At 42.5% G+C, this 7,187-nt stretch overlaps 1 protein-coding gene across 1 annotated transcript in view; it reads right to left on the bottom strand.

Moving 5' to 3' along the window:
* The window catches only part of LPGAT1 (lysophosphatidylglycerol acyltransferase 1), a 92,194-nt gene extending 91,872 nt beyond the window's left edge, over positions 1–322 (bottom strand). The window contains exon 1 of the mRNA XM_023519487.1: positions 62–322. The gene's annotated coding sequence lies outside the window, so the exon portion shown is untranslated. The remainder of the gene's footprint in view (positions 1–61) is intronic.
* Positions 323–7,187: the final 6,865 nt, after the last annotated feature.

Below are 7,187 nucleotides of genomic sequence, written 5' to 3' on the forward strand. Positions count from 1 at the left end.
CGACACCCCTTCCCTGCCCCCACGCCGCCCCGGGGCCTGCGCCCGCCAAGCCAAAGGTTACCTCGGGCTGGCTGGGCCCCGACCCGGGCTGCGGGAGCCAGAGGAGCCGGAAGAATGCATGGCCGGCGGCGGGGCCGGCGGAAGGAGGAGGCCGCGGTGGGCCCCGGCCCCGCTCCGACTGCGGCGCGGCCCGCGCCCGGTCTCCGGCGGCGCCGAGACTCGGTCCCTAGGGCCAGACCGCGTTCGCCCGGGCCGGCGGGGAGGGGCGGCGGGAGGAAGCGGCGGGAGTCGGGACTGCGGCAGAGCCGCCCCCAGAGCGCCCTCTAATGAAAGCGCGGCGGCCGCCTGGCCCGCTCGCTCTGCCGCCGCCCGCGCCCCGAGTCCGGCACCCCGGGGCTTCCCGGCCGCCAGGCCAAGACCTCAGTGATCCCAGAATCGAGGAAAAGAGCCGCTCGCAGAGCTCTAGGAATGAACCCGATTCTTACACCACAAGAGCAGCGCTCTGGTTCAGACTGAGAGCCCCTATTCAGCCCAAACGGCCGTTTTTCATTGTTAAGGCTCTCTTCTCTGCCCCAACTGGGAAGCGGTCTCCTTGAAGACTGAATGTCCTTTTTGCATCCCTAATAAAACCAGGTTGAACTCATGGCTTTTCTTCAGAACCTCTCCAGAGTGTTAGTGTATGGAGTTTTAAATCAAGTCTTTTGAGCGCCAGAATTCTTATTTCTGGAAAACACCTGGAACATTAATGACACTTCCAATTTCTCATTCCCAAAAGAAAAAAAAGGAATCGGGTGGGAATGAATGGTCTACACAAAGAGACTGAGGTTCGGCTAATCAAGAAGGGAAAAACATTTAGCCAGTGTCTAGCATTAACTGCTCAGAAACCGATCACCATAAGATCTCCTAGACGGGCCTGGTCACTGATACCATAGCTGTATTTAAAGGCTGAACCATCTGAAATTGAGAAATAGCCCAGTGACCTGACCATTTATACATGCTCAAATGACCTGCCTAAATTTCAGTTAAAAAAAAAAAAAAACCGAACTTATAAAACCTATGTCCCTTAATCGCACTTACAAGTGGGGGATAGGCAGATTTTACCCTCCCTAAGGAACTGGCATGTTTGAATCCAAATGCCTCCCTCCTATTCCGTCTACTTTGAAAACGGTCTCCTCTGTGTTTACTTTGGATTCTCAACTCTTTCTGTCTTTAACTGAAGTTCCTCTTTGGTCCACAGGTGAAGGAAAGAAAACTCACCTTATGTCATGTGAAAGAATATTTTATGTTCCCATTGCCTTTGGTGATGAAGAAATAAATGAAAACACAGAGTCTGAAGTATTTATTACAGTCTATTTCATTTATTGTTAGCTCATTTTTATTTATATGTGGTATTTACCTGTTTCACTAATATTATATTTTAATTGTACAGAATATGAAATGGAACAGGCCTTGTCAGAGAACTTTCCATATAAGCGCAACTGATAATGTAGTAACAGAAAAGTCAGATATGCCCATTCTATTCCTTGCCTTTTCTCTGTTAATTTAGGTGCCAAGGTAATAAACTCTTTGAATAAATCTCAGGAGTGAAATACTATATGTACTGTAGATTATTATTCATTATATTATTACATCATTATATTCTTAAGTAAGCAAGATAGTAAGGCACATATTTCTTTCCAGATTCAAGAGTAAACTCTTCTAAGGATTCCATCCGGTCCGTGTCATTCTGCTGTCCCACATGCTGGGTAAACACTAGCTGACACCTGGAGGTAGATAGCTTACGGTAGGATTTACGCCTGGTTCCTGGATCACAGAACATCTGCCAGAGCACCAGACGCATCAGCACTTCCTGAGATCTAATTAGTATCAGCCCAGAATTAGTTTTCAGGCCCAGAAAAGAGCCAGAGGTGAGGCAGGACCATAAACAGTAGGTCTTGAACTTTGTTCTTGTTTACAAAAACATCACTTGGGGTGTCTACCAACGAGACAGAATCTTAAGCCTCAAACCAGAACATTATAATACCCTAGGTCCAGTGAACCTGGGAAGCTGCTTTTTACAAAAAGGGTCGTAGGTGATTCTGATGGAGGTTTGAGGCAGACCATGCCTTAAAAAACCCTGATCTAGAGGTATCCTGAGATGACAAGATCCTTTTCTAGACTTCGTAATTCTAAATCATTTGATCATATCTGTTCTCATACATATAAGTCTGCTAGGGCTGCCATAACAAAAGACCATAGACTAGGTGGTTTAAACAGCAGAAACTTGTTTTCTAACAGTTCTGAGGCCAAAGTCAGAGAGAATGTATTGGCAGCTTTGGTGTATCCTGAGGGCATCTCCTCGGCTCTCCCTCCTCACTGAGTGTTCATATGGTCATCTTTCTGTGCGTGTTCTTGTCTGGGGTGGGAGGCTGGGTGGGTATGTGTCTCTCTCCTAATCTCTTCTTATAAGGAAATCAGTCAGACTGGATTAGGGCCCACACTAATGACCTCGTTTATAATTTCATTACGTCTTTAAAGGCCCAATGTCCAAATCTAGCCTACCTCTGAGGTCTTGGGGGTTAGGACTTCAACATACGAATTTTGAGGGAACATAATTCAGTTGTAACATCATCCTTCTATTTTTCACACTGAAGAATTCTGTCATTGTGGCTCCTCATGCAAAGAATATGAAGCCCTAATCTCCTTGATCATTTCAGGTGTTCTATTGACTGACTGCAATCTTGTTAGACCAAGCTCATCAAACAGTACAACACATTGTGTTCCAGGTATTTGTAGAGATATGCCCTGATTTTGTGCCAAGAGTATAGGAGGGGGGTTATCTTCTTAACTTTCTGATCACAGAAATATTCAGTTTCTGGATAATTTAGCACCTATAATAGGTAAGAAATTGCATCTGGGCTGACCTCTTCAGGAAACAATTTCATAAAATGCTTAATATTTATTTCTTGCATTTCAAAGTTCATTTTAGTTGCATATCTTGTTTTCTTTCACTTTATATCTAATACCTTCTTATTCACCTATACTATAACTTTTTTAACCACTTAGATAACCTGTGATTTTTCTGGAGCTTACTTTCACTGCATCATGGCCAGAGAGATGTACAGATGCTCTGAGCCACTGTAACAGGAAGGTCAGGACAGCCAGTTCTTTGGAGTGGGCCCATCTGTAGAAAACAAGGAACTTCTTCAACGACTAATTAGCTTCCAGTCCCCTATCCGGCTACCTTAGAGCCGTCTTTATCAAACACAAACATGAAGTAAAAAATTTCTGAGCTTTCATGTTCACCTCAATGGGGAAAATAGGACAACAAATAGACCCATCCTATAGTCACTGATGTTACAGTTTCTGTTTCAAAAGCCCACATTTGAACCACAAGAAGATGGTCCTTTGAAAGAGAAAGAGGACTTCTCACGTTTCCTGGAGTCTCCAGACACTTGAAAACAATCTAACCACAACACCTTAGAAGATTTAATTCTACCCATCTAGTCCACATACACACAGCAAATTAGGTTATAACCAGGGAGGGGCTCCCCCGGGCAGAAGAATCCCTCTGGGCCCTCTCTTTTTCCTAGTGGTAATTATAAAAACATTGCATCTACCTGTGCTGGTTTCTGCACCAAAGCTCTAGTGAACTATTTCTTCTCTAGGGGGAAACTCTACCAGCAGTTTTGTGGATGTGTGATGACTTGGCACAGGCCCCCCACATCTCCAGGAAACAGTTGCAACCCTGAAATCAGAAGCCCAAGAGAGTCATGCATTCTGTTGTCAGCATTAACTTCCAACAAAAAAGGGAAATAAGAGATATGGACTTTTTTTCTAGCACCAGTAATCATTTTATGTAAAATGTCCTAGGGCTTATAATCATAACATTTTTAAAACATAATGGGGCAAATCAGCCAAACTTGACTGCAACTTTCTTTAAGCCGTTTTAGCAACTCTTTTTATGAACAGGATGGTTCCTAAACAACACTGTGAAATTACACATAACAACCTTGTGTCCTCCATGCCCCTCTCTTCTTCAGCTAAATTTCTTTTTTCCTCTCTTAAGGTTAAAATTGTCCCTAGTTTTCCAAGGGCCCTGAAGACTCCACATAAGGCCTCCTGTTCCTTCTCCAACAGATAGCATGCTAAGCTGGAAAGTTCTTTCTCACCCATCCATCAATGCCGCTCAGCCCTCTCTCCTGTTCGGCATAGTTCACTAATCCATGCTGAGGTGCTTATGGCTGGAAAGAAATGTTCCCTCTTTCTAAAGTATTAACATTTTATAAAGGAACTCCTAAAACCCCCTAAGCCTTAATGCATTTCTGGGTGGAGTTTCAGGTATTGACTATACCTGTAAGATGTTACGGAGAAGGATAATTCAGCAAGCTCCTCCCCTCCTAGAACCTCCAAAATTACATAGTACATCATAAAAAGACAGGTTCGGATTTGAAGTTGTACTTTACTAACAAAAGAACCGAAATGATGACATGTTATTGCAGATGATGGTAAAATAATGATAAATCACTGGCACTTAGTGACCACTTTAAACATTCCAGGCCCTGTTCTCAGCGCTTTGCAGGCATTAACTCATTTACTCTTCACAACGACTTTAGAAGAACCATATTGCTACTGGTGTTTTACATATGGGAGATGAAGTAATTTGCCCTAGGTCGCTCAGCTAACAAGGAGACGAGCTGGATTGGATGCCCAGTTCGAGGGCGCTGGAGCACGCTCTCTGGTCCCTCTCTAGGACCAGCTGCTCTTCTCCACCAAGAAAGAGAGGAAGTTTCAGAGAATCTGCTCTTAACACTCCCTCCTTGCCCTTCCCCTACCCTTTCCCTCCTCCCCCATCATACTGGCCACACTAGGGTACTTTCGGCCTGAAATGAACAAATTGTGCAACTTCACTTTTTCTGCTCATGCTTTTCCTTTCTTCTGTGCCTGTTCGATCATATTCACGATCATATTCATTCATCCTGGGCCCTCTAAGATATCAAAGGATTTACACCCTCCACTTCAGAATGTATTGCCTCTTCTTCTGTGCACATGCTTCTGTGACAGTGTAATAGTCTGGGTGTTGTCTTTTTCTTTTCTTTTCTTTTTTAGAAGATCAGTCTTTTTTAAGTTATCTTTTTAACTTTATTTTCTTTTTCTTTTTTTGCAGTTTATGGCTGGGGCTGGGTTTGAACCCGCCACCTCCCGCATATGGGGCTGGCGCCCTACTCCTTTGAGCCGCAGGTGCCGTCCCGGCCTCGGTGTTTTCCATTGTAGATTTTTGTTGAGATTGAGGGTTCCATATCTCATGTCTTTTTCATTATTATTTTCCCAGCATCTAGCGTTGTGCCTTGTCTGCAATAGAAAGCATATTTATGAACACAATGTTTGTTGAATCTATTCAAACTCGTTTCTTTTCACTTTTTTTACATTAACAATAGGATACCTTGAATGTGACATTGACATCATCATTCAAACCATGGCCAGAAGAAATAAGGTTCCTAATACTTCATTTAAAAATGTATTTCAATCTTTTAAAAACGATTGTTTTAGTAAGATTCAGAGGCTAGAAATACCTCAGCTGAATTACTAACTGCACAAAACAGTATTACCCCTTTATTATTAAAATATCTTCTGTCCTCTGTTCTCATCACCTATTCCAATCCATCCTAGATAATGTGGTTGTTGTATTTTTCTTAAAGTACTATTTTTAAAATTTTGCTTTCCTCTCTCCAAGCTTTAACATTTTTTTTTTTTTACATATTCTACCAAATCAAGTCTGAATGTCTCTATCTGGTTTATTTCAAGCCTGCTATTCCTGATTCCTGACTCATTAATCCAGAGTTTATCAACCATTGGGCCATGTTCACTGGTGTGCCTCAATTAGGTTTTGGTGGCAGTGCCAGTAAGCTGCTTGTCTCCGCTTGCCCCATACTACTGTTGCCATTTTTGGTGAATACCATGAAGTTGAAAGATTGAGAAACACCACCAAATTCTACTTTAGTTCTCATTAATTCCCAAGAGAGCCTTCTCTGAATAACTACTGCCTTTATAGAAAATACCACACATTTTGACTTAGATTTTCACTGTCACACATTCCTTCTGCATGCTTGTTGTAGTAGTGAACTGTCCAAGTGTGAGCTTGTAGTTTGAGAAAAGCCAGCATGTAAACTGTACACATTCAAGAAGTTCCAGATGCACAGCTCTATGGCACTCCATTCAGACTACAAACAAGATCCAACTCCCCCATCTCACCTTTTTATCTGCTATTCCTTTAATATTATAGCTTAATCCTTTATTTTGTATGTCCCCGCGCGTGTGCATGCATTGGAACAGTGGCCATTGATCCTTTCAATCATTCTATCTTTCCACAATCCATCCTCCAGTTTAAAGTCAAATCTGCTTTGTTCAGCCTCTCTAACCCCTTGGGAAAGCTATCTTCTTAAGGTCCTGGGTTTCTCTTAGTTTCTAGCCAAAATAGCTCTCCTGACAGTCACCTGAATTCCAACGTGGCAATGGCCTTGGACTCTGTCCAGAGAATTTCCCATTACTGACTTCTTTCTGGAAACACTGACGAGCTTCTTTGAACTAGTTTCTACTGTCTTTCCTCTGCTCTCACCTCCATCTGCAAAAGCCTCACTGAATCTCTCATCTCAGGCTTTCTTTCAAATGTCCAAGCACTGACAACAAGGTCCTAACTTCTGGAATCTTTTATCTAATGAGTATCTAAGTTTCTGGGTTTCCTCATAAATTCAGGGGGAAAAAATTGTTGTAACATCTTTGTTCTGGTATTGGGATGGTAGAATTTAGTGATATTTTACAGGAGAGAGGAATTCCCCTGTAGAAAAGGAACAAATTTTATTGGCCTAGGGAAAGAATTTATGAAGAAAACAACAAAATAAATGAGTGGGATCTGATCAAGTTAAAAAGTTTTTGCACAGCTAAGGACACAATCCACAAAGCAAAGAGACAACCTACAGAATGAGAGAAGATATTTGCATGCTATGCATCTGACAAAGGCCAGTAACCACAAGAAAAGATCAAACAACCCCATAATAAACTGGACAAGTGATGCGAACAGAATCTTTTCTCCTGAGGCCAGAGAAATGGCGAACAAACACATGAAAAAATGCTTATCATCCGTAATCATCAGAGAAATGCAAACCAAAACCACTTTGAGGTATCACCTGACCCCAATGAGAATGGCCCAC

Source organism: Otolemur garnettii, unplaced genomic scaffold (genome assembly GCF_000181295.1).
Source record: "Otolemur garnettii isolate 467f Iridium unplaced genomic scaffold, OtoGar3 scaffold00178, whole genome shotgun sequence".
Classification (NCBI taxonomy): domain Eukaryota; kingdom Metazoa; phylum Chordata; class Mammalia; order Primates; family Galagidae; genus Otolemur; species Otolemur garnettii.